The sequence below is a fragment of the Musca autumnalis genome, unplaced genomic scaffold (assembly GCF_047663935.1).
Source record: "Musca autumnalis isolate F117 unplaced genomic scaffold, ASM4766393v1 scaffold_3, whole genome shotgun sequence".
In the NCBI taxonomy this organism is placed as follows: Eukaryota; Metazoa; Arthropoda; class Insecta; order Diptera; family Muscidae; genus Musca; species Musca autumnalis.
The window spans coordinates 168052886-168077169 of record NW_027411866.1 but is presented as its reverse complement, the minus strand read 5'-3'; the positions used below and the strand labels follow the sequence as shown (position 1 = coordinate 168077169).

General features: G+C 37.0%; 1 protein-coding gene across 11 annotated transcripts in view; it reads right to left on the bottom strand.

Moving 5' to 3' along the window:
- Nucleotides 1–24284, bottom strand: part of LOC141398080 (GTPase-activating Rap/Ran-GAP domain-like protein 3) — a 390292-nt gene that overhangs the window by 266505 nt on the left and 99503 nt on the right. For 2 of the 11 annotated variants that reach the window (XM_073975257.1, XM_073975265.1), the window contains exon 1: nt 22100–22291. The exons of 1 other annotated variant lie outside the window; for it this stretch is intronic. The gene's annotated coding sequence lies outside the window, so the exon portion shown is untranslated. Of the gene's footprint in view, nt 1–21443; nt 22295–24284 lie in introns of those variants that run through there. 8 more of the 11 variants (XM_073975256.1, XM_073975263.1, XM_073975255.1 and 5 more) reach the window with 8 other exon arrangements.

Here is a 24284-nt window from a genome sequence, read left to right as displayed (position 1 = left end):
GAAAGGAGGATAAAAATCGAATTTCATTTGCTATTTTGACCATTAAGAACCATTTCTACAGAGTTCGCATGTTCTAGAAAGTTGTTTACTAAGATCTAACGTACATTTTTCTAGTTGGTTGTTTGCTTTAATTTTGATCGGTTTGGCATCTGTAGACTAAAATCCGAGAAAAAATTAAAAGGGAATTTTGACCTTGAAGGTGAGGTTGAATGGATTTTATGTGTTCACAGTTATTATTTTTTAAGACGAGAGCTACAACTTTTCTTCTATGAGTAAACCCAAATTCTTGGCGTTTTAGAAAATATGTGCCTGACAAAATTATCCCTTTTGACATCAAGGGCTTAGGGCTTTTGAGATCCATAACCGCGAAAGTTGAAGTGATAGGGAAAAATGCCGGGATACGTGTCTTCTTATTATTGGTCTTCTATCCAGCTATGGTGTCAGAATATGTTTAATAATTTTCATGTCGCACAGTGTAACACTTTAATCGTACGTAAGTGTTAAATTCTCCTTTCGAACCACATTTCCTGACTAATGTATTTTTTTCTTGATCCACACAATAAAAACACTACTACAATAAAAAGCATGCTACCAGGAATTCAGCGTAACTTTTAATGCAGGAAAAAGACGCAAAAAACTAAATTGAATTTTCTTAGAATATGAAATATCGTTTCAGTGTTTCACATAGATGTTATTATTCTCTATGTCCACTTCTTCTTCCTTATTTGCCTATTCGTCATTCGAATGTTGGCGACCAGTACAATTACAATGAAAAAAATGGAGTTTTAATAAAAATTTAAAATAAAATCATAATCTAATTTCTTCACGTCTAATGCTTTTATAATCCATGCATCCATAGCGTATAGTAAGGTTGGCCATATATATGCAGTTATAAATCTATATTACGTTTCAAGATTTAAATCATGGCTGGACATAAGTCTCTTATATTTGAAAAATGAGTTTCGGGTAAAAAATGAGTTAATGTTTTATAGTCTTTCGATTGAAAATTGTTGTTTTTTTAGTGAAACATTGCACAGTGGTCCCACTTGTATGGGAAGGTGCGACAAAAATATTTATAATCGTCGGATCAATCTAATTTTTTCAGTATATGCTACAAATAAGTAAAAAATACTTTAGCCAAAAAATCATCAATATGGGTCCAGTTTTTCCTGTAGCACCCAGCTTTTATCTACATTTTCGGCCCTAATTGTTTGTACTTTGGTATTTGGAGTTCTCAATGATCAAAAACCTTCTGCGCCAAAAATTGTGGTCTTAGGTCCAGGTTTCGGTATAGCCCTCATATTACGGTACCTCCCGATTTCAAGCATTTTGAAGATTGTATCAACCTTTTCGGCCCGAAATAGTTGAAATTTGCCATTTGGAGTTCCCAATGATCAAAAACCTTCTGCGCCAAAAATTGTGGCCTTAGCTCCAGGTTTAGGTACAGCCATCATATTACGATACCTCCCTATTTCAGTTATTTTGAGGTTTTTATCTACATTTTCGGTTCAAATTGGTTGTAATTTGCTATTTGGAGTTCTTAGTGGTCAAAAACCGTCTCCGACTGGTATCGTGGATAGGAAAGGAAACAAATTATTCCATTTGAGCTCGAAATATTTCATGGTAGGGGATATAATAAAGTTCGGGGCGACCGAACTTTACATTTTTACTTGTTTTTCATACTATATGTAGCATCATACATATATCTAAAATATACAAATGTAAAAAGATACACTCATAAGTAGATCCCAAAACAAATATGTCTAAATCGTTAAGGAAAAAAACCGAAACAAACAATTAAAACACAAAACAAAGAAGAAACTGAGAATACAGTAATACGGCATATTCACTGAAACGACCATAGGCATCGTTAGTATTTTTAATGTCACACACGGAAACTCAAATATATGCAGCTGGAACCAAATTTTTTTTGTAAACTTGACACCATTTTGCACATTTTTCAAAAAATTTGGAGATTGGCAAAGGATGGCGAAGTTAGTAAAACTCAACTTCAATTTTTAGGACTTGGATAAAATATCCACAAAAAAAGTATTATAAAAATGTGATTTCCAGCACATTTTATGCAAATAATGTGTAAAAATTTGTGTGTAAAAGTAATTAAAATACATTGTACTAAAACTTCAATACCGAAAAAAATAATTTTATCCTTTCAATTTTGAGTTACTTGCCTTTTAAGTAGTCACAACCTTACTGATGTTTTTAAAGTTTTTTAAAATCATACGTTTTCTGTTTTGTTTTGTTAAATACCGTTATAAATTACAAAAACAGTACTGGATTAATAAAAAATGATATGTTTAGAGACAATTTGCTGAATTGTCGCAGAGATTTGCTGATATCGATTTTTCGATTTTTGTCGCAGATTGGGAAAAGTGTGCGGGGGTTTCAAATCAACCTCCACTTGCATGGCGGTTGATTGTGATCCCCGCCTTGCCAGTTCGTCCACAATCTCATTTCCCTCAACACCACAGTGACCAGGTACCCAACAAAATCTTACTGACATACCACAGGTTTTCAAGATAGACCTACAATCTCGAACGATCATAGACTTTATAGTGAAGGACCCTACTACCTTTAGCGCTGCCTGGCTATCTACATATATAGTGACTGCCCTATTTGCTAAGTCTGGCCTTCCCACTAGTGCCTCTAGGGCCTTCAATATTAAAAAAGCCCTCTGCCTGGAAAACACTACAGTTGTCATTAAGTTTAAACGAGTACCTAATGTTCAGTTCATCAGAGTACACACCAGCACCAGTGCCATCTTCCATCTTCGACCCATCGGTGAAGATAGATAGGCTATCCGGAATTGGTCTGCACTGAAGCCATTCATCCCTATCGGGTATTAAAACGTCAGGTATAGTGTAGTCAAGAGTTGGTAAAATGTAATCAGTCTCACCCACTCTATTTCCCAGCACTAGCTGACTACTCAACCGCTGTAGAACGTTAGCATGGCCGAGCACTGAGTGCACTGAGTGCTGAGTGCGTGCCACCAGACAAGACAACCATAGGTCAAGATAGGACAAACCACAGTCCTATACAGCCAGTGTATTACATGTGGTTTGAGACCCCAACTCTTACCTATGGTATTCTTGCAAGAATATAGTGCAATTAAACCTCTCTTTGCTCGCTCCTCAGTATTCCTCTTCCAACAAAGCTTGCGGTCAAGGACCACACCAAGATATTTTGCTTCCGTGGAGAGGCTTAGTTGCACATCATCTAAAGTTGGTGGAACGAAAGCAGAAATATTTCTCTTCCTGGTGAAAAGTATCAGCTCTGTCTTCGTCGGATTCACACCAAGTCCATTATGGTGGGCCCAACGTGAGAGCTTCACTAGAGCACCTTGCATGAGTTCAGACAGCGTAGATAAGAATTTCCAGCTAATTACAATGACTACCTCATCCACATACGCAACCACCTTGGTTTTTATTTTGTCGAACTCCGTAAGTATCCCGTTCAGCAACAGAAGCCACAGCAGGGGTGATAAAGACTCCTCCCTGTGGCGTTCCTCTGGTGACCGACTTCTTTATAGAACTCTCTCCTAAGCTTGAATTGATTAGCCTACTATCAAGCATTCTATCGATCCAATTTATTAGAATTGAGGGGACACCTCGTGATTCTAGAGCAGAGTGGATTGACTCAAGTTTCACGTTGTTAAACGCGCCTTCTATGTCTAAGAAAGCAGCTAAGGTGAAACTTGAATCATCCATATTCTTCTCTATACAACCCACAACCTCGTGCAACGCAGTGTCTGTCGATTTCCCTTTTACGTAGGCATGCTGAGAGTTGGTTACAAGGTCATGATTTATGTATATATGATCTGATTTCCAAATCTAGTAGCCTTTCTAAAGTCTTAAGAAGAAAGGAGGAAAGGCTTATCGGTCTATAGTCTTTGGGCGGAGTGTGACTTGGTTTCCCAGCTTTGGGAATGTAGGTCACAGTTACCTCTTTCCATAGCGCCGGTATCTGCGATAGCAGAGTGCATGCCCTAAAAATCCTCCTTAGCGTTGATATCAAAACAGGCGGTGCGTTTTGAAGTATCACTGGAATGATAGCGTCAGGCCCGGGAGACTTGCTTACAAAAACATATATGATCGGCACATCCCAATTAATCTACTAGGAGGACCTTCTTGGCATTAAGTTTTAATGTGAAAGTTATATTTTTAATGCCACCAAATTGCTTTATTTTATGTTTTCAAATCCATCCAATAGTAAAAGTAAACATGTAATAATAGCCCAAAGACTAATATTTGATATTTTATAAAATATTGTTTAAAATTATTAGCATGAAAACGGCCCAAAAAGCATTTGGGCCGCCCATCGGCCCAAAATTAAAAATTATTTTTTATTCGGCCCAAATTTGGGCCGAAATGCCCAAAACGGCAACACTGGTCAGTATGGACTTAAACGCGATAAAAATTATACTGTCGTAATATGAGCCACACGGGTCCGTTTTTAATATTTAAAAGCGATCCTAGACATGTCTCTAAAATGTACTTAAGCAAAAATGTTGAACTTTTGTGAATGAGGTACCTTGCGAACTCTTGGAACTTGTGGTATGTTTGCAAGAAGTTTTACGATATATAAAGTTTCGGCTATATCGGATAAGTTTTATTGCTCAGCAGTCATTTGGGTTGTGCCGGTACGTGTAAATCATAGCGGAGTAACAAGGTGTTACATAAGTTGCCCAAAATCAGTCTTAAAGTCAAAATTTGTTAAAAATAACGCATTACTGTGAATTTCTCGTTAACGTTTTGTATGTGATTTTATTCACAATAATGCATTTTGAGCAGGCCTTTTGAATTTGTTCGGAGTATATATTCACAGCAAAGGGGACAATGTACATCCTTGTCTGACGCCTCTTGGTAGTAAGATAGGTTATGTGTTGTCTCCATCAATAGTAACTTGTGCGGATTGATACCAGCACAGATTTTTGATACATCGAACTTCAATTCAATTAGTTTGTCCGGTTGCACTGTATCAAACGTTGTCTCATAGTCGATAAAGCATAACAAATATCTTTTTGTACTTCTCGGTATTGTAGGACAAACTTCTTGTCAAGAAACAATTCATTTCGCTATAACTCAAAAGTTTGACCTACGGCAGAACTGTCCTTCCGGGTTCATCACATTATCTTCATCGACATTCATCGACAAAAAGAATTTTTCACCCCCCAGCCTTTGATCTCCATATTTGCGAGTACTGATATTTTTCCTTAAAAACTGTTTAAGAAATCGGATTTTTTGTTCTAGAACTGCAACTAACGATGTTTTCATAAGCGAATTAATTTAATTTGATTGACAATTCTATAAGCTTTTTAATGGTGTACATATAAGTTTAATCGGTTACTTAAAACCGGTTCAAAAATCGGTTTTAATGTCGGAATATCGGAATATCCGTCGGAAAAAATGAGATAACCGAATCTATACTCCAAGAAAATTTGTTATTAACGTGTTCGTCATTACAAGAGCTATTTCTCGTAAATATTTCAGAAGCACCCCAGATGTCTACATAAGCAATAACCAATTGTTATGTCTACATACCTATACATTACAAATAACGAATATACAGAACAACAAAACATAGTTTAATTCTGAACCAAGTCCGAATAAATGTCAAAATCGATTAGTTGTCAAAGAGGACCGTACATAAAATCTTCTGAGCAAAATTTTTTGCAGAATATTTGGATGCTGAAAAATCTCTACTTGTGGTACTTTCACTACGGTTCAAGAAATAAAGGACGAAAAGGACATGAAAGGCTTTGAGTTAGAAGAATGAAATGTTCTACAAAAGGATTCGCCAATCGATTTCACTGAAGACATGTCACCTCAGAACGAAGCTACAACAACGTCAAACAGAGATATGGAGCTATTTTCCCAAGTATTATAGGGAAAAAATCAACAACTTCATCGCGCGATATCTCAGAAACTTGACCTATGGCGAAAATGAAAATTTCCTTATGGATTCTTGGTATACTCATCAAGGGCTTTCATCTCCAAAAGAAGTTTTTCACCCCCCAAACTTTGAGTTCCATTTTGTGTCACAGTGTAATAATTTGCAGGGAGAGTAAGGCTTCACGAGTACCCATAACTTCTCTAAACCCAAATTGTGATATGCCCATATATTTTTCGCATTTTGGATAAGTTCTCTTGTAGATTATCCTGAGAAATATTTTTAAAGCATGGCTCATTAGACTTATTAGCCTGTAGTCATTACATGATTTGGCGTAGCTTTTCTTGGGTATGGTTACAAATGTAGATTTTAACCAATCTTGAGAATATATGCCCGTTTCGTAAATCTTGTTGAAGAGTATTGTTAGTAGATCAACATTGTGATGGAATCTCATCAGGTCCCGGTGACTTGTTGTCATTAAGTGATTCTATAGCTACTTCTATTTCGCTTCTCGTTAAAGGGGTTCCTGAATGCTGCAATTATAGTTGTTCACTGTTGTCTGATCGGCTATTATCTGTGAACAGTTATTGACCATATTCTTTCCAGACTTTCTTTTTCTCCTCTATTGCCCACTATAACAGCTAATTGAAGTTTTGAAATAATATTATCTCTTCATACGTAGCCATGGGCGTTAAACAGCTTTTAAATATATATTTCATGTAATTATAGAGTTGTTTTATTCATTGTCAGTATGTCTAATATTAAAATTGTCATTTTGTTTATATATTAAAAACTATCAGACCCGGGTTCGCGATGCTGGCCCGTCATATTGATTTTTAATTACAACTGTTAATGGGCTTTATGCTTTACAATTGAAAGTAGGTATTTTCGACCTCATATTTTCGGGTCCATTGCCAAGCCGAGTTATTCATTGAGGATTTTAAATTTATCAACAGATTTTGCCTGTAACCTCGCTTTTCTCGTCGAATTATGCTGTTTAGGATTTATTATAGTCTCTGTCCCTTATCTTTATCCTAACGCGATCTAATTATAAAATTTAAAAATGGTAAAGTCGACTTATATGTTTTTTTTAGTTTTTCATGCCTGATGGAACGTTGAACCTCAACATTTAAGGCAATTTATAAATATATAGTTTTTCAGTCATAATAGGGGAGATTCGGTGCCATCTCCGAAATTCATACCCACGTGTAGCACGGAACATTCCACAAAATTTCATGAAAATCGGCTCGGTAATTTTCGTGATATAACATACTAAAAAGTGACCGTGTTCGGGGGCGCAACCACCATTGTTTCGAAAATTAATTTCCAAGCCGATGTATTCATAAGTTTATCAAATATTGCGATTATAAACAATAAGCCCCCAATATTCATAAATAGATATATATCATTTTGCACCACGGGACATTCCTGAACATTTTCTGATAAATTCAGAATACTCGGTTCATTGGTTTTGTTGATATAACATATTTAAAAACGTGGGCGTGTTCAATTTTTCTTTCCATAAAAACTTAAGTTGGGATATGACGAACATTTAAAAAACAAGTAAGAAAAGCGTTAAGTTCCGCCATATATCTCAACTGATAATACTCCCTTCAAAACAGGGACTAGACCTATACCTTGATATTCTGGATTTGGATAGTTAACAACATCGGAAGCACCGTTCTATAAACGTTGACCTGTACCGATAAATTTATTTGAATAAAAGGGCTTGTACTGATAATACTCCTCTGCAATATTTTATATAACAATGACAGTTTAAATACTAAATTTCAGTCATATCGGTGGTATATTGAGGCCACAACTTTCAAAATACCTTAAATCGGGAGGTACTTTCCTATGGAGCTATTTGAGGACGTCGACCTATACCGGCACATTTCGAGTGGAATGTTTCATAGCCCTAAACTAATATAACAAATATCAGCTATTTCGGTGGGGAACGAAGACTAACTGTCAGTCATTTCGATGGGATATTGAGCTGCAACCTTTAAAAAACCCAAAATCGGGCGGTATCGTTCTATGGTGGCTATATGAAGACGTTGACCTATACCGACCAATTTCAGGTGGAAAGTTTTATACCCACAATGAAGACTATGTACCAAATTTTAGCAATTTCGGTGTTATAATGAAGCTAAACCCTTCAAAATACCGAAAATTGGGATGTACCTTTCCATGGACCGAAACCGATAACTTTCTGGGAGAAAATTTTGCATCCCAGGACGAAATATCAAATGTCAGCCATTTTGGTGGATATTGAGGTTGTGACCTTCGAAATACCGAAAATCAAGAGGTACCGTTCTATGGGGGATATATGAAGACGTGGACCTCTACAGACAATTTTCCTCTGGAAAGTTGTATACCAACAACGAAGACTAAATACAAAATTTCAGCCATTTCGGTGGAATATTGAGGCAACAAGCTTCAAAATACCGAAAAATAGGGACTTGTCGTTCTATGGGGGCTATACTAAGGCGTGGACCCGCATCGACAAGTTTCTGGGGAAAAGTTTTATACCCCGAACGGAGACTAAATACCAAATATCAGCCATTTCTGAGGAATATTGAGGCCACAACCTTCAAAACACCGAAAATCGGGAGGCAAGTTCTTTGGGGGCTATATAAAAGCGTGGACCTATACCAACAAATTTCATATGGAACGTTTAGTACCCCAAATGAAGACCAAATACCAAATTCCAGCATTTCGGTGGATTAATAAGGCCACAACCTTCAAAATACCGAAAATCGGGAAGAACCGTTCTAGGGGGAGCTATATGAAGGCGTGGACCTATACCAACAAATTTCTGGGGGAAACTCTTATACCCCCAACGAAGACTAAATACCAAATTTTAGCCATTTCGGTGTGATAACGAGGCTAAAACCTTCAAAATACCGAAAATCGGGAGATATCGTCCTATGGGGGCTATATCAAAACGTGGACGCATATAAACCTTTTATGGTAGAAATGTTTCTTAGCCTCTGGAAACACAAAATACAAAGTTACAGCCGATTCTGTGGTCAAATGAAACTAATACATTCAAAATATCTTAAAGTGACGCGTACTATATATGGGGCGTTATATGGGGGCTATACCAAAACGTGGACCTATATAAACGAACTTGGGTAGAAAAGTTTTTTAGCCTCTGGAGACACAAAATACCAATTTACAACCAATTCGGTGGTAAAATGGGAAAAATATTTTAGAAATTCCTTAAAACGACGACGCGTCACTTTGTATGGGGGCTATACGAAAACGTGGACCTACATAGCCCGCTTTCAATACCAAAAGTCCTACGTAACATCCGCAATTGGTATGAGGGGTACATATTTAAAAATTTATAAATGTATTTGTGAAAAAGGTTTGTATTTTTGCTATTGTCTTGCCAATACTGGAATTTGTAAACGCAGGGTAACAAACGGAATGACAAACTTAATATACCCCCCATCTTATGGTGGAGGGTATAAAAATTATCCAAATCTTTCCGGTCGTTCTCAGCTGATGTAACAATTACCAACGAACGTCATATGATTTTCTTTTATAAAGATTGTAAAATTGGTAGTGGTCGCGTCTTTAGATCGCAAATAAGTACGTAAGTAGGAGACGCAACCACAATTGTCTAACAAATTAATTTTCAAACCGACAAATTCGTAATTATTATAAATATAGCGGTTTAAAGAAATAGGGTATAGGGGAAGTACCCCGCCCCTTCCGAAATTCAGCAAAATATGTAGCCTATTTTCACCTGATAATTTCAGAAAAATGAGTTCAGAGTTTTTTGTAGAAAATATTAAAATTGAAATTTGAAAAAAAAAGTGGGCGTAAAAGTGGACGTGGTCAAATTTTCTTTGCATAAAAACCTTATTTGGACTATGGCGTACATTTCAAAAAAAGAATTATCCAAATCGGCCCAGCCCTTTTTTGATTTGATTTTTATTTATATAGATTAACGCTCAAAACAATCCATTATACAAATTAATATAGAATTCCATAAAATGTCATGTAACTCGATACTATATTTAACATTTGTGTATGTAAACATGTACTATATAAATCAATAACCATTAAATGGAATCCCCAGTGTTAAACATCATATTTCATTTACATTCTATCCTTACGTTGTTTTATGTTTTATTTTGCTACTTAGATGAACACAAAACATGAATTACAGTTGGCACATAATACCACAACAAAAGATGCTTCTGCTCAGAAATGTATAAATGCAATGTGAGAAAATTTAAATGCACAAAGAAACGTCAATAAAAATCATCTGCATTTTCCCAGTAGTTGGCTTCTTAAAATTACCAGATTTGCAATTAAATGTTACTACGTTGCTTTTGTTAAAATAATACCCTTGGCATGTTGAAAATGAACTTGCCCATTATGTCCGTTGGTGTTTGCATTGGAACGCCAAAGAAAAATAAAGAGGAAATGGGATAAAAAAGGAAACAATGAATAAAACATGGAAGGGATATTTTTCTTTAGATGACAACGAATCAATGATCCTCTATGCTTAATGGAAATATTATCGATAAATTAATTTTGAAATTTTTGGAACAAAACCCTATGAATTCCTTAAATTTGTATGCCTTTTTTGTAAAACCAAAAAGAATTTGTATCACAAATTGAATAAATGGCATTTCGAAAGCCGAAAATTTGAATTGTTAATTTAGTTATCACGGACGCCGACACAATTCATAGTTGACTTGACCTATTTAAATTTGAAAATAAAAAAACATTTGTGGAATTTTGTTTTTTGTTGAAACACCTTCATGGTGTGAAAATGTAACATTGATAATAGCACCAACCAACACACATTCCGCTACTTGCTTGTGGTTGTTGTTTTGAATTCGTATTTAATTAAACGCCTTCATACCGTACAGAGATATGAATGAATGCTCTTGAGAATTTCAATTTTCACATGAATTTCTACTTGAACAACTTTTCTGTTGCAAAATTAAACAGGGGGTGGCTTTCTTTACATGAGGTTGTAATATAATTATGTTCAACAAACTTACAATTTAAAGAAAACTTTACCACAACATTTTTTGTTTTGGTATTTGACGGGGTGTGAAAATTTTTGTTTTGAAGTGAAAAGATTCTTCAAATTACAGCATAATCAACTGAAAAAGTTTTGAACCCCCTCAAATAGATCAAAAGGGGCCACAACTGAAATACTGCCAACATTGAGTCTTTCGCAAAAGTTCAGAATTAACAATAAATAGTGGGTAATATTTCTTAACATAGTGATGTCGTGGTTCGAAATTTCAAAAGGCACGAAATACACAACGTAATACGTTTGAAATTGGATAAAAAAGGCTTTATATTTTTCTGTTCTATACATAAACTGTCAAGGATTAGATAATTTTGAAATATAGACTAATACAGACATATATTTGCAGGTAAAATGTTTCTTTCAAATTTTGCTTTTATGATATCTTCGTAGATTTTACCGTTATTGAGATATAAAAGTTCCAATAAGGACAATGGATTATGGTATGTATGGCCTCCTTATATTACAATGTTACACAGTACACTTTAACTAACTTTAAATGAAAACCGCTTACACCAGTGTAGTTTTGCGGATTCTGAAACAGCAATGTTTATAGATGAGAAAAATCCAAAAAAAAGAAAAAATCTCCAAATGGATTTTTAATAAATCGCGATCAAAGTTCAAATTTCAGTCATGACATTGTCTTATATGGAGGCGATACAGTCAATCCATTGTTCTAATTTGAACTTATATATCTCAATAACATTAAAAACTACGGAGATATCAAAAAAGAAAATCTTGTAGAGAATTTTCATAACTACAACATTGTCTTTAGTCCCATTTCGAAAGGACTTGAAGTTTCCAAGCAAAATCGTGAAAACTTAAAAAACCCTTAAAAATGTCAACTTGAATCGCGATTTATTTAAAAAGCGATCCTGCAATTTTTTTTTTTTTTTTTTCTCATCTATTAACACTGTAGTTTCAGAATCCGCAGAAACTTCCCAGGTGAAAGCACCTTTCATTTAAATCGGGTTCAAGAGCACCGTGGGATGTGTTTATATCACTTTTGGACAGTTATATAGCATCCATTCTCAAACAATGTGTGATTTGTTCTTCGGATCATTCCATTCCAGAATGTTTAAATAACACAACTTATCCATACAAGACCGATATTACTGCCATACAGGAAATACGATGGATTGGGAAAGGCGTCAAAACAACACCTAAAGGTGACGCACTGTATTATAGCTGCCATGACGTAAAGCATGTGTTTGGTTGTGGATTCGTAGTTAGTCGGAGACTAAAACATTTGGTATCCAGCTTCACCCCAGTGAATGAAAGACTTGCTGCAATTCGAATAAAAGCTAAATTCTTCAACAACAGCTTTATTTGCGCTCATGCTCCCACTGAAGAAAAGGACGAACAGACCAAAGATTTATTTTACGAGCGCTTAGAAGAAACATATGACCGTTGACATTAAAATCATTCTAGGCGATTTTAATGCCAAAATTGGAAAGGAGAATATGTTTGGCCCAACAGTCGGGAAATTCAGTCTCCACAGTGAAACATCTGACAATGGTATGAGGCTGATAGACTTTGCAGCTGCAAAAACATGGTAGTTAGCAGTACCAGATTTAATCATCTCAATATTCATAAGGGCACCTGGCTGTCTCCAGATCAGAAAACAAGAAACCAAATTGATCATGTTGTGATAGATGGAAGACATTCATCGAGCGTGTTGGATGTACGATCGTTCCGAGGCGCAAACATTGATTCGGACCACTACCTTGTTGCAGCAAAGGTACGCACCCGCTTAAACGTAGCAAACAAAGTTCGAACAGACACAACACGAAAGTTAGACATCGGTAAGCTGCAATCACAACAGATAGCCACAGCATATTCCACTCAACTAGCCCAATTGCTTAATCAAAGCACTCCTCATCCCGATAACATATCAGCGCAATGGCAAAGCATTGCCCACTCCATGCAAACAGCCGCAAAATCCATACTTGGATACCAGAGACCTCCACCAAGGAATCCATGGTATGATGAGGAGTGTCGTGCTGCCACCGAAGAGAAAAATGCGGCATATAAGGCTACTTTACAATCCGTAGCAACGCGTAGCGCACGAGAGAGATACAGGGAGAAAAGGAGAGAGGAGAAACGTCTTTTCCGCAGGAAAAAGAGAGAGATGGAAAAGCGGGAGTGTGAAAAAATCGAGATGTACAGGAGCCAGAATGAAGTCCCAAAATTCTACCAAAGAGTCAAGCATCAAACTGATGGCTTTGGTACAGGCACATCCTCCTGTAGAGACCAGCAAGGTAATTTGGTAACTGATACAGATAGTGTACTCAGGATATGGAAAGAACATTTTTCAAATCTGTTGGTATCCAATAGCAGCGAAGACGACGAAGATACCACAGTCCCAATCCCAGAAGATGGTATTGAATGTATACCGCCCAGCCAAGATGAGGTAAAGACAGCAATAAATCGGCTGAAGAATAATAAGGCAGCAGGGGCCGATGGCTTACCAGCCGAGCTGTTCAAAACCGGAGGCGACACGCTGATAAGGTGTATTCATCAGCTAGTTAGCACCATCTGACAGGAAGAACGAGTACCCGACGATTGGAACCTGAGTATCCTGTGCCCCGTCCACAAGAAGGGAGATAAGACTGTATGCTCTAACTATAGGGGCATAAGTCTACTCCCTATTGCCTACAAGATCGTGTCAGGGATATTGTGCGAACGACTAAAGCTTATGGTCAACGAGATAATTGGACCATACCAATGCGGCTTTAGACCTGGCAAGTCCACCATTGACCAGATATTTACCCTGCGGCAAATCCTGGAGAAGACCCAAGAGATGCAGATCGACACCTACCACCTTTTTGTCGATTATAAAGCAGCCTTCGACAGCCCGCTGCGTTCAAAGGTATTCCAAGCCATGTCTGAATTTGGTATTCCCGCAAAGCTCATACGGCTTTGTAAAATGACTTTAACTGACACGAGGTCCTCAGTTAAAATAGGAAAGAACCTCTCCGAAGAGTTTGGTACCAAAAGAGGTTTCAGACAAGGAGACAGCCTTTCGTGTGACCTCTTCAACATCCTGCTAGAAAAGGTTATACGAGAGGCAAACGTCAAAAGAAGTGGCACAATCTACACTAATAGTCACATGTTACTTGCTTATGCTGATGATATAGACATCATGGGCCGATCAGTAAAAGAAGTAACTGATACCTTTATAAAGGTCGAAGGAGAATCTGCTAAAGTGGGTCTGGCGGTAAACGGTGAGAAGACCAAGTTGATGGAGTCGACGCGCAATGCGTCCATTGAGCTCGGACCGACTGTGGAAGTTGGTTCCTAAAATATTGAGGTAGTTAAAGACTTCGTCTACCTCGGCACCTCCGTAAACACAAGAAACGACATCAGTTGTGAAATAAAAAGAAGAATTGTATTGGCCAACAGATGCTACTTTGGTTTAAGTAAGCAGTTTAAAAACAAAGCCACATCTCGTCAAACAAAAATAACGCTCTACAAAACACTGATACTACCCGTGCTGATGTATGGCTCCGAAGCCTGGGTACTTGCGCAAGCAGACATGGCAGTGCTTGGTGTGTTTGAGAGAAAAATTCTTCGAAAGATCTACGGACCAATCTGCGTTGACGGTGAATATCGTCGTCGCATGAACCACGAGCTGTATCTGTTATACAACGACATCAATATAGTTAAACGAATCGAGATGCAGCGATTGCGTTGGCTAGGCCATATCATAAGAATGAGCGATGATGAACCCGCTAAAAAGGCGTATGAATACATGCCACATGGCGGTGCACGCAGAATTGGCAGGCCAAGGAATAGATGGCGCAAACAAGTGGATGATGAGATGAAAAGGCGCGGTATTCCAGAGTGCAAAGCAACAAATAGAGAGGAATGGAGATCTCTTCTTAGTTCGGCCTATAGAACAAATGTTCTGTAATAGGCCAGCTAAGTAAGTAAGTAAGTATCCATAATTCCTTCAATAAAGCCAAGATTCCTTACAACGGAAGCACACATACAACCCCATACCATAACGGGTCCTCCTCCGTGCTTTACGGTTGGAATTGTTTGTTTAGGGCGCAAGGCCGTATTTGTCCTACGCCATACCTTACTTGGTTCATCCGACCCAAACAGGTTAAATTTGCTTTAATCTGCAAAAATTACAGTCTTCCAAGACTCCAAATCTTTTTTATCGTGTTCCCGAACGAACTCCAATCCAATTTGGCTGTTTTTAGGATTTATGAATGGTTTTTTCAGAGCAACTCTGCCATGAAGACCATGCTTTCGAAAAATTCTCCTACTCGTTTCTGGGTAACACTTTTTGTTAAGATATTTCTCAGTAATCTCAGCAAGTTTAGATGCACTATGCTTCGGTTTATTGACCACCTGTCGAAGCAACCACTTTTCGTTTCTTTCAGACTTTTTGCAGACCCTATTCTTGGATTTATGCCTCAGTACCGAGTATTTCCAATATTTCGTTGTATGGCGTTCCATGGTTTTAATTCAAAAAAATGATCTCTCAACTGGCAAACTTATTCGGAATGTGTAAAAAAACTGTAGTCTCTTTTTGTTTACGAAAGTACTAATAAGAACTTCCGCCACGTCAAGTTTTAAAAATTTATGTTTTGGTCCATTTCACCCCACAAATATTTTACGACCATCATAAAGAATCCATACAAAAGGTCGTGACGATAGGCCAGGAGTTTAATTAAAATTTTTAATGAGCGGACTGATGGACACTTGTCTCAAAATCGCTTTATCTCGTCGAGATATACATTTTGGTATACCACATGGGGGGTCTATGACGAATATTTCGCTGCGTTACATGCATTTTTAGAAAACAAACTTTTTATACCCTTAATTATTATTTTTTTCAACAAAGGTAATTCTACTTGGTTTCTCATACATCTTATTTATATAAAAACTCAGATATTAACAAGTTAAAAGTCGTTAAGTTCAGCCGGGCCGAACTTCTTTTACCCGCCACCATAAAATATTCCTAATTAAAATTGAATATTTAGCTTACTTTCCTGTCCTATATTTTAGGTGCAAAAATGTTTCGATCACGGCTACCCCAAATTATCTAATCTAAAAACCAGGTGAAAGGTACCACCTATAGGGCTATATCAAAGTGTGGACCTATCTTGACAATTTTGGGTGGAAACATTTTGTAACTGCAAATTACCGGTAGTTCCGTCAAATAATGTAGCTAAGACTCTCAAACACCGAAAATCTGGAGTTACCGTTATATAGGGGCTATACCAAAACATGGACCTATGTTGACGATTTGTAGTGAGGAAGTATTACAGCTAGTTCGGTTAAAAATTGTAAGTTATGAGTTTGGATTATAAAGCTAACACGTCGTGATAACATTTTTCTTGTGTTTTTCGACGACGTGGGTTCAAGTCCATGCCAAGCCCATCTGGTTTTTTAATTTGAAATTTGGCTGTTAGGGCGAAGATAATATTAATTGTTTTAATTTTCTAGTTGGAGTTGAGCTTGATTATGAAAATAAAAAAGACATAAGTTTTGTTTTCGTGAAAACAAGTAAAAATGTATCAGTCGAGTTTGCCGAGAAAGACAAATCTTTTTCCTAAAAATTGTTTAGTCTGGGAGTTTCTGTGATCTTTTATGAACCGACAAAAATATCGAAACATTTGGGGTATATAACTTCACGATTGTGGGTCTTGCGAATAAATGCCTATGTTGTGCTAAAAAAAATTGACTTCGATAAAAGAGCAAAAGTTTTGCACTTTTGTGGAGAAGATACCTGAAAGAAGGGTCCTATATAGTCCATTTGGAAAGTGGACCTAATGTTAAAAGTCATTCCTTTTGATAGTTATCATGTCAAGCCGTCATTTTAGTGGTCACCGTAAGATTTAGAGCTTTTGGGTCAAAAATCATGGATTTACCCACGAAAAATAGAATATTGCTGTAAACAAGACTGAAAACAGTATCATTGATCCAAATGTTCAATGGATCCTCGAACAGTCCTTAAACTGCACTTATGTTGAACTTTTGTGAGGGAGGTATCCGAAGATCTTGTCCAATAGGGGACCCTCTTAATATATGTACTTCTGAAAGTAATTTTAGGTTGTTTCAGTGAAATCGGATATTTGAAATTTTGTGTGGGAGGAGTGAACCGATTTGAACCTTCTAGAGTTTTTGTGAACACCATTTTAGAGAAACATTTTGAAGTTTTGTGGGGGGTGGATCGATATGACATAAAGTTTGGACAAAATATTGCCAGATCTAAAATTTGGACCAAATCCGTTCGAGAGTTACCATGCACTCGAGCCAGACTGACGGACGAACTGTACTAAATCGACTCCAAATTGTTTGAAGCGGGTTTCAGATAAGAAGTCTATAACCGTTATTTCGATTAGTTAAATTTTTATTAGAAACATTGTGGCGTTTTTTTTTTTTTTTGGGTAGCGTTTGCAATTTTGTTTTTTCAAAATAGTCTGGCTTAATCCCATTGTTGTTGTTTAAATATTTAAAAACAACTAGTTTATTAGTGGAAAAGATTTGGCATTGTTCGCCAGGGGTTAAGGCAGGGAATACTATAGTTTCGATTCTCGCCACAGAATCTCATCAGTTCAGTTCAGTTTGAAACAATAAAACAACAACAATGGGATTAAGCCAGACTATTTTGTAATTTTTTATCGTTAGCTGAGGGTACAATATCCAATAAAAATTACAGCAGATTTTAATACCATATAACCAATGTTTGAACATCAAGTTCGTTTACGGTTGCTTTCAGCTACAACTTTGTTAGTGATAGGAAAAAGTCAGGTGAATATGCTACTTATAGCAGATATTAGCACCAATCCACCAATGACAAAGTTCGTGAGTTCTACTCGGAGATGGCTAATGGAACCCGGATGCAGGACAAACTTAGAGGCGGTCGAACATCTACTTTGAAGGTGTCCATTGTTATACACAAGAGGGCGTAGACTGTTGGGTAAATTTCGATTAGAGAACATTCAGAAAAATACAAATTTTAATTTGAAATTTCCAAAACTAAACATTACTTTAGAGAAAAAAACGTCATAAATTGTTAAAGTAGCTCAAAAAATTTTATCGGACCAAATCATTTCGACCTCGACCTATTTTTTTTTTTTTTTTATTTCTTAGTTTCGATATATAATCGGTGATGACAAAAATTTGGAGTGTTGACCAAGAAAATCGATTTATAAGACCTTGCGCGACACATAGTTTCCTATTTAAATCGTTTTTATACCCTCAGCATTTATGCTAACGAGGGCAAAATGTGCCTCATCGAAATAATAGTTTTAGACCCCAAGTATGTTTGGACGAAATCCGTCTCAGACAATTTGGAGTCGATTTAGCAATGTCTGTCCGTCCGTCTGTCTGTCTGGCTGTGTGGTGCGCACGATAACTCTCGGAATCTATGGACCATATTTATTCACTCCTTCGGGTACCTCCCACACAAATTTTCAGATAAGTTCACTTTAAGACCTGCTCTCGGATCACTCTGATTTTTGTTGAAGCAAATTGCACTCACTGACCCCCATTACGAAGGTACAAGTTTTTTCAGAGGAAAGTAAATATTTCCTGAGAAAATAGCCCAAAAGCTGTAAAAAGACCCTATGGCACCGTATATAGTGGCTGGAGAGCACGTAAATCTCAAACAGGTCAACCGATTTGGTCGGAAATTTGGCCTTCGACATATTTTGTTCGAAGATGGGCAATACCGGTCCACCACTTCCAATACTTCCCCAAAATCCCCCCAAAATTTAAAAAATGTCACTAAAATGGTATGCACGATACACTTTCATGAACGGGGTAACCAATTTGGTCCAAACTTTGGATATTCTAATATTTTGTCCAAATTTAGTTTAACTTCCAAGTATGACCCATATTGGTCCTCTCCTTAAGGTACCTTCCCTGCAAAAGTTCAAAATTTTTGTTTAAGTGCAGTTTAGGGTCTGTTCGAAGATCCTTTGGAAATGTATACCGATGCTTTTCGTTGTGGTGCTGTTTACAGCGATATTATGTTTTCCGTGGACAAGTTCATGCATCCTGGCCTACTGGTCCAAATGTTATACGATGACCCACTGAGATGACTACTGGGTGCGATATCTATCGAAAAGATAAGACTCCCAGAATAATGGACTATGTCGGTCCATTCCTTCAAGTACCTCCTCCTTCAAGTACCTCCTAATCCACATTTTTGTCTGAAAGTTCAAATGTTCAAAAAGGGTCTCAAAATTCTGAAAAGACCCTAAATACATTCGATCTGTCCGTAGACTGATACTTTTTTACTTGTTATTCCTAATTTAAATCGGTTTTTATACCCTCAGCATTTATGCTAACACTTTCATACGGGCAAAATGTGCCTCATCGAAATAATGGTTTTAGACCCCAAGTATGGTTGGACGAAATGTGTTTTAGACAATTTTGAGTCGATTTAGCAATGTCCGTCCGTCTGTCTGTCTGGCTGGCTGGAGCGCACGATAACTCTCGAAGGGATGAACCGATTCGGTTCAAATTTTGGCTTTCGTAATATTTTGCCCAAACTTAGTTTAAGTTCGAAGATGGGCTAAATCGGTCCACTCCTTCCGGTACCTCCCCCACAAAAGTTCGAAAATGTTCGGAAAACTTGGGCGCACGATAACTCTTGAAGGAAGTAACCGATTCGGTCCAAAGTTTGCACATCGTGAAATTTCTACTAAACTTAGATGAGGTTCCCAAAGGGACTCAATCGGTCCACTCCTTCGGGTACCTCCCACACAAAATTTCGGATAAGTTCAGATTAGGACCTGCTCTCTAATCGCTTTGGTTTTTGTTGCAACGACTTGTATTCATTGCTCTTCATACGATGGTACAAGCTTCATTAGGGGCAAGTCCATACTTCCTGGAAAAATAGCCTGAATGATGCAAAAAGCCCCTATAACACCTTGTGTAGTAGATGGAGCGCAAGATAACTCTCGAACGGATCTGCCGATTCGGTCCAAAATTTGGTCTTCGTAATATTTTGTCCAAACATAGTTTAAATTCGAAGATAAGCCATATCGGTCCTTTGCTTCAGGTACCTCCCCTACAAAAGTTCAAGAATGTTCGGAAAAATTGTGCGCACGGTAAATCTTGAAGGGAGTGACCGATCTACCAGATATAGATCAGGTTCCAATATGGACTATATTTGTCTACTCCTTCTGGTACCTCTCACACACAATTTCGGATAAGTTCACTTTAAGACTTGCTCTCGAATAACTTTGATTTTTGTTGAAGCGATTTGTTTCTCTACCTCTATTACTACGGTAAAAGTTTTTTCAGGGGCAAGTCCATATTTCTTAGGAAAACAACCCGAAAGATGTAAAAAATTCCTATGGCACCACATGTGGCGGTCGGAGAGCACAATAACTCTCCAACTGTTCAACCGATTTGGTCCAACATTTGGTCTTCGTCATATTATATCCAAACTTAGTTTCATGGGGCAATACCGGTCCACAACTTCCGGTACTTCTCCCCAATATTTAAAAAAATGTCACTAAAATGCTAGGACGATATCACTTGAATGGGGCAACCAATTTGGTCCAAACTTTGGATCTCCTAATATTTTGTCCAAATTTAGTTTAACTTCTAAGGGTACCTCCCCCACTAAGGTTCAACATTTGTGTCTTAGTGCAGTTAATTCCTAATCCACATTTTTGTCGGCAAGTTCAAATGTCCAAAAAGGGCCACAAAATTCTGAAGAGACCTTAAATACATTCGATCTGTCCGGAGGTGAAAGTTTCGCTTCACATTGGCTGAGGGTATATATGTGTCGGCAAAGCCGACTGACACTTTTTTACTTGTTAACCTTGACATCTACAAGAAAATAGTCAGAATCTATATTCGATTCTCTGATATTCTATAAACACCAGGATCTTACGTTTAGATATCTGTGTTAAAGAAAGTTCTCCGTACCAGAGAAAACCGAATTCGGTAAAGATAGCGACCAAAATGTAGCGTTAGCGACCAAAATGTCAACAGTGCTGTCAACTCCAATTAATAGATTTCATTCATAATGTTGCGTCCTAATTTTCCCGATTTTTACGGTAACTCAAGCAATGGGTTACAATATTTCACTATTTATCTAAATTTGGAAAAAAATTATACAAAATTGGGCACACCAGATAGTTAGCCGGCCATAACTCAATTTTTGGGGAATATTTGGGGTAAAACCCACTATTTCGCACATTTTTTAAGAGGAATGCTATGAACAAAAATTAAACAGTTTATAATATTTTGTGGTATGTAGAATATTTCGATTTCTTATTCGACATAGAAATTATATTTACATTTCCTAAATTTTTGAATAATAAATAGTATTATAAAATGACTTCAAGAATCGGATCTTGATGTTATTAAACAATATGTACATATTTATTTCATTATATCACACAAATGTCACCAACACATCCTTCAATTAACAACAACTTATCCTCATCAAATTCTGTGTATAGCGTGCAAAGAAATGTAAACCCACAGATTTTATTAACGCTTGGTTGAATCATTTGCATTTTTATGTTTTAAGGGAATAAGAGTAGCATTGACAATGATAGTATCATGATAGCTCTTGTTGTAGTGGTAGCGGAAACAGCAACAACAACACTTTTTCACTCACATAATGACACAGTTAACGTTGCATTAATTATACACTGATGCAATTTTATTAAGTCATTAAAAAGTGAATAGGGTTATCTTTCACTTCACCTCCATTCTTCAAGTTCGCTTCTATATCCTTGCGACGGCAACTACAGTTTCCTTCATTGGTAGCTAGCAAGCAACAGTAGCAATAGACCACATATAGAATAGGAAATGTTTGCAACATCCCATCTGTTGGCAGACAGATGATGAGTTTACAAATGTTTTGCCTGTGGCGACATATGGCCAAAGTGAAAATAAATTATCCAAGTGCAAGTTGCGAGTTGCTGCTAAAGCATTTAATTATTTTCGATTTTGTTTACATTTGAATTTGAATAACACTGAACGAAAATCCCCCTAGTATTTCCTTTGCCATACTTCATTTTAATTTCTATTTACATTTCAGACAAAAAAGTGTCGACGAGTGACATGATAGGGGCACTTGAGGGACGGGGGGATTGTAAATTTGATTTCTTTGCTTTTATTTTGTTTGCTCACTTTTTTCACACTATTAATCACTTTGCTTCGAAATCATTTATATTTATTCACAAGGAAACACATCGGCAGCACTACTAATCGACCATTAAGAGCAGTGAATATTTTTTTTTTTTTTGGCCTTTGTTATTTTTAATTGGTCTCGTTCGACACGCTTACGACCCGTGTTTATGGTATCACGTTCTCCTTGCAACTGAATGTTTTGAGAATTCGTTTGCTCGTTTTTGGGTTCAGTCAATGTTTGTATGTCACTCAGCCCCAACCATCTGCTCTACTGCAGGATAAGTGTTACAATCCAACTGAAGTATCGGCATGCGAATACATACCCATATTCGTTGTTGTGACAAAATTACTGTTACGTTTTTGCAGTGTGGAATGTATTTTGACGTCATTAGTTTGCCTTATGCCTTTTCAAGTGCTTTGCATGCTTTGAACTTGATGGAGAACATATAGACCTACATACATATGTAGCATTCTGCTACACAAATCTATGTCACGTTTTATCGTTTGTTTACCTCAGTAAGGCGCATGGTGGAATCTATTTCAAATAGCGCATGCGAATATTTATTCAAACAACAAGCGGTAGTTGCAACAATGTTCTTTGATTGTTGATATTGTTGTTATTTCAGTTTGTTCGCTCTCCCATCCCTTTATCTCTATCAAAGTAGTTATTGACACAAGCTTTTAGGTGATTTTTGATTATGTTAAATATTAAACGAATTCTAATCGGGCTTCTTGTCAAATTGTGTAACTATAACCCTTTGATAAACGAATAATTCGTTGCCCAAGGAAGATATTCCTAATTGTATTGAACGCCAAGTTTTAAAGTATAAAATTTATACCCTCCACCACTATATGGTGAGCATATCGTTGGTGTCATGCTTAAGTGTTCCATACGCCATTTGCCAGATTCGAGAAAAACCCAAGTTAATGTTTTTAAAATATTTTGAAAATTGTGGTCTCAATGACTGAAATTTGGTATTTAGTCTTCGTTGGGGGTATAAAACTTTCCACTTCAAATTTGTCGTTATAGGTACACGTATTCATATAGCCCCCATGGAACGGTACCTCCCGATTTTCGGTATTTAAAAAAAAAAATTATACCCTCCACCACTATATGGTGAGCATATCGTTGGTGTCATGCTTAAGTGTTCCATACGCCATTTGCCAGATTCGAGAAAAACCCAAGGTAATGTTTTTTAAAATATTTTGAAAATTGTGGCCTCAATATCCCACCGAAATGATTGAAATTTGGTATTTTGTCTTCGTTTGCGGTATTAAGCTAGGGTCACATTAGGCAAATATTTGCTCTAGCGACCGGCAGTGTGCGCTTACTGAGAGTAAATGAGCGTAAATAATGCATTGAAATTTATGCTCACTTGCTCTCAGTAAACACACACTCCCTGTCGCTGGAGCAAATATTTGCCTAGTGTGACCCTAGCTTAAAACTTTCCACCTGAAATTTGTCGGTATAGGCCCACGTCTTCATATACACACAGAGAAGAGATATTGTTGGAACAATCATATTCTAAGAGCAAAATAGTGTATTTTAAAAATCTGAAAATATATATTGTTGTTTCAACCATATATTTTTTTATTAGGAAACATGATGACACAAAATATATTGTTGTGCCAACAACACATATTTTAAGAATTTTAAAATACACTATTTTGCTCTTAGAATATGATTGTTCCAACCATATTTTTTCTCTGCGTGTAGCCCCCATAGAACGGTACCTCTTGATTTCTGGTATTTTGAAGGCTGTGGCCTCAATATCCCTCCGAAATGGCTGAAATTTGGTATTAAGTCTTCCTTGGGGATAAAAAACTTTCCACCTAAAGTTTGTCGGTTTAGGTTCAGGACTTCATATAGACCCAATAGAACGATACCTCCCGATTTTCGGTATCTGTGGTGGCTGTGGTTATTAGGGTTATGACTTTTTGACATTTTTTCCACAAAAATGATTGTACTGAGAATGAATAAACTTTTGCCATTAATGCCAAGTTAAAAAAACATTTTTATACCCTATACCACAATGTGGAAAAGGGTATTATAAGTTTGTTTTGGTAAAAAATCATGTAACACCGCGAAATATTCGTCGGAGACCCCCAATGTGGTATACCAATCTTCATATCTCGACGAGATAAAGCGATTTTGAGATGTGTGTCCGTCCGCCAGTCCGTCCGT